Source organism: Palaemon carinicauda, chromosome 16 (genome assembly GCF_036898095.1).
Source record: "Palaemon carinicauda isolate YSFRI2023 chromosome 16, ASM3689809v2, whole genome shotgun sequence".
NCBI classification, from domain to species: domain Eukaryota; kingdom Metazoa; phylum Arthropoda; class Malacostraca; order Decapoda; family Palaemonidae; genus Palaemon; species Palaemon carinicauda.
Window position 1 is genome coordinate 97,662,317 of NC_090740.1, and position 4,604 is coordinate 97,666,920.

Genomic DNA, 4,604 nt, shown 5'->3' on the forward strand with positions numbered 1-4,604 from the left:
GGAAGGCTGGCGCAAGAATTGAAGAGACAGTGAAAGATGGAAATGGAAGGTTGTTAAAAGGAGAGGAGGCAAGGAAAAGGTGGGCGGAATATTTTGAAAGTTTGCTGAATGTTGGGGATAATAGGGAGGCTGATATAATTGCTGTTCCAGGTGTTGAGGTGCCAGTGATGGGAGATGAGAATGAGAGAGAGATTACAATAGAGAAAGTGAGGAGAGCACTAGATGAAACGAGAACAGGAAAAGCATCTGGTATGGATGGTGTGAAAGCTGAGATGTTAAAGGAAGGGGGTGTGACTGTACTTGAAGGTTGGTGAGATTGTTTAATATGCGTTTTGTGTTGTCAATGGTACCAGTAGATTGGGTAAGTGCATGTATTTTACCACTATATAAGGGTAAGGGAGATGTGCATGAGTGTTGTAATTCAAGAGGTATTAGTTTGTTGAGTGTAGTTGGAAAAGTGTATGGTAGAGTAATGATTAATAGGATTAAGGATAAAACAGAGAATGCAATCTTGGAAGTGCAGGGTGGTTTTAGAAGAGGTATGGGTTGTATGAATCAGATTTTTACAGTTAGGCAGATATGCGAGAAATCTTTAGCAAAAGTTAAGGAGGTGTATGTTGCATTTATGGATCTGGAGAAAGCATATGATAGAGTTGATAGGGAAGCAATGTGGAATGTGATGAGGTTATATGGAGTTAGTGGAAGGTTGTTGCAAGCAGTGAAAAGTTTCTACAAAGGTAGTAAAGCATTTGTTAGAATAGGAAATGAAGTGAGTGATTGGTTTCCGGTGAGAGTAGGGCTAAGACAGGGATGTGTGATGTCGCCGTCGTTGTTTAACTTGTATGTTGATGGAGTGGTGAGAGAGGTGAATGCTCGAGTGCTTGGACGAGGATTAAAACTGATAGGCGAGAATGATCATGAATGGGAGGTAAATCAGTTGTTGTTTGCAGATGATACTGTTCTGGTAACAGACACAGAAGAGAAGCTTGACCGACTAGTGACAGAATTTCGAAGGGTGTGTGAGAGAAGGAAGTTGAGAGTTAATGTGGGTAAGAGTGAAGTTATGAGATGTACGAGAAGGGAAGGTGGTGCAAGGTTGAATGTCATGTTGAATGGAGAGTTACTTAAGGAGGTGGATCAGTTTAAGTACTTGGGGTCTGTTGTTGCAGCAAATGGTGGAGTGGAAGAAGATGTACGTCAGAGAGTGAATGAAGGTTGCAAAGTGTTGGAGGCAGTTAAGGGAGTAGTAAAAAATAGAGGGTTGGCCATGAATGTAAAGAGAGTTCTATATGAGAAAGTGATTGTACCAACTGTGATGTATAGATCGGAGTTGTGGGGAATGAAAGTGATGGAGAGACAGAAATTAAATGTGTTTGAGATGAAGTGTCTAAGGAATATGGCTGGTGTATCTCGAGTAGATAGGGTTAGGAACGAAGTGGTGAGGGAGAGAATGGGTGTAAGAAATGAGTTAGCGGCTAGAGTGGATATGAATGTGTTGAGGTGGTTTAGCCATGTTGAGAGAATGGAAAATGATTGTCTGCTAAAGAAGGTGATGAATGCAAGAGTTGATGGGAGAAGTACAAGAGGAAGGCCAAGGTTTGGGTGGATGGATGGTGTGAAGAAAGCTGTGGGTGATAGGAGGATAGATGTGACAGAGGCAAGAGAGCGTGCTAGAAATAGGAATGAATGGCGAGCAATTGTGACGCAGTTCCAGTAGGCCCTGCTTCTTCCTCCGGTACCTTAGATGACCGCAGAGGTGGCAGCAGTAGGGGATTCAGCAGTATGAAGCTTCATCTGTGGTGGATAATGTGGGAGGTGGGGCTGTGGCACCCTAGCAGTACCAGCTGAACTCGGTTGAGTCCCTGGTTAGGCTGAAGGAACGTAGAGAGTAGAGGTCCCCTTTTTGTTTTGTTTCATTTGTCGATGTCGGCTACCCCCCAAAATTGGGGGAAGTGCCATTGGTATATGTATGTATGATGTATGTATATATATATATATATATATATATATATATATATATATATATATATATATATATATATGTAAATTTATATATATATATATATGTATATATATATATATATATATATATATATATATATATATATATATATATATATAAACAAGGTTATTAGATTTCCGTACATCATCTAAACATAGAACATATATATATATATATATATATATATATATATATATATATATATATATATATATATATATATATATATATATATATATATATGTATACATATATATATATATATATATATATATATATATATATATATATATATATATATATATATATATATATATATATATATATATATATACATATAAAGGTAATTAGATTTCCGTACATCATCTAAACATACAACACCAAATACAACAGAATACCATTTTTGTTTCTCTTCTAACAGTAACCGCACATCGTTTCCGGTATCAAGTAATCTTATCTGATATATAATGTTGCAAATTGATGTTACGCTTGCCTGGAAAAGACAGTATTCACTACAGTTAACTGCTCTCAAGAAAAATATACATCTTTTATCGAAGACTCTTCCGATTTCCACAATGAACTCAGATAATATAGGAACTAATGGTAACCGACTTTGCCTTTAAAGGATTCTCTGGAGTGATAAGGTGATAGTTTATCACTCAACCCAAAAGTTATATATACCAACGTATGAACACATGTAAACACACACATATACACACACATATATATATGTATATATATATATATATATATATATATATATATATATATATATATATATATATACATATTTAAATACATATATATATATATATATATATATATATATATATATATATATATATATATGTATGTATATATATATATATATATATATATATATATATATATATATATATATATATATATATATATATATATATATATATATATATATACATATATATATATATATATATATATATATACATATATATATATATATATATATATATATATATATATATATATATATATATATATATATATATATTTATATATATACAGTATATATATACATACATACATACATACATATATATATATATATATATATATATATATATATACAGTATATATATATATATATATATATATATATATATATATATATATATATATATATATATATATATATATATATATATATACATATATATTTATATATATATATATATATATATATATATATATATATAATATATATATATATATATATTATATATATATATATATATATATATATATATATATATATATATATATATATATATATATATATATATATGTGTGTGTGTGTGTGTGTTTGGGTGTGTGTGTGCATGTGTGTGTGTGTGTTTCCAATCATGTGTAGATACATACTTATATATGCGTGTGGGTGTGCGCGTAGCCTCATCTTACATCTTACATCTCCCTCCGAAAATATTACGGGGGTAATATTCTCAAAACTTATAAATGACAATATCAAAAGCAGATATGACAAACAAAATTTTATACTATCTTAATGAAAAACATCAGACATGTACCGTGACGTGGACACTGACGTCACTTATGTGGGCGGAGCTTAGGCGCTGCAAGCAGCCTCATCTTACATCTTACATCTCCCTCCGAAAATATTACGGGGGTAATATTTTCAAAACTTATAAATGACAATATCAAAAGCCGATATGACAAACAAAATTTTATACTATCTTAATGAAAAACATCAGACATGTAAGGTAAATTATAATCGTAATAATTAATGGTACGTGAAGATGAGAGAGAGAGAGAGAGAGAGAGAGAGAGAGAGAGAGAGAGAGAGAGAGAGAGAGAGAGAGAGAGCAATGGCTTCAACATAACCTCAAGTGAAACAATAATTATATCAGCTTTGCAAGATGTGCACTAAAATTAAGTCGTGAATGTAACACCAACCTAACTTAAAATCTCATACAAAATATAATTTTGTAAATATGATTCAATGCACGTCTAAGTGCAGTAAAATAAAACAGAAGTTGCTTTCATTTATACACAATCGTTCATCCAGGCCGGGGCCTCTCCTTCCTTGGAGGCCGTACCTCTGGCGCTGATGGAGGAAACTTAGGCTCATGACCCACTTCGCCGTCGGTAGGAGTGACTCCTCGTCTCATTGACGGTCAGTTCAGTGACCTTGAGGTGTCTTCTGTTCATTATCGACGCACGCACACTACCATCTAGTCTCCCGGAGTACTGTCTATGAGGTCGTTGCTTGACTATGGTTCCCAGCCTGTCCCAGGCCATGGTCATCTGGTTCTGAACCCTAATATGCATGCCTGGCTGTAAGGCCGTTAGCCTCCAGTTGCTGTCGCTTTCAATTATCTTCTCATTTTTCTCTGCTACTTGAAGTTCTCTTTTTCCAATGGATTTTCTCCAGTGTTGGTCTATCATATAGTTAAGTTTTGCAGTCTGTACACCATCCGGTAGCTGTCTCCCAGTTGCCAATTGCAGTGGAGATTTATATATACCCCTTAAGGGCGTGTTCAGGTATTGTAGCATGGCTAATGATACCTTGTCTTTATCGAGGCTTCCAGTCCCGCTGATACTTGTT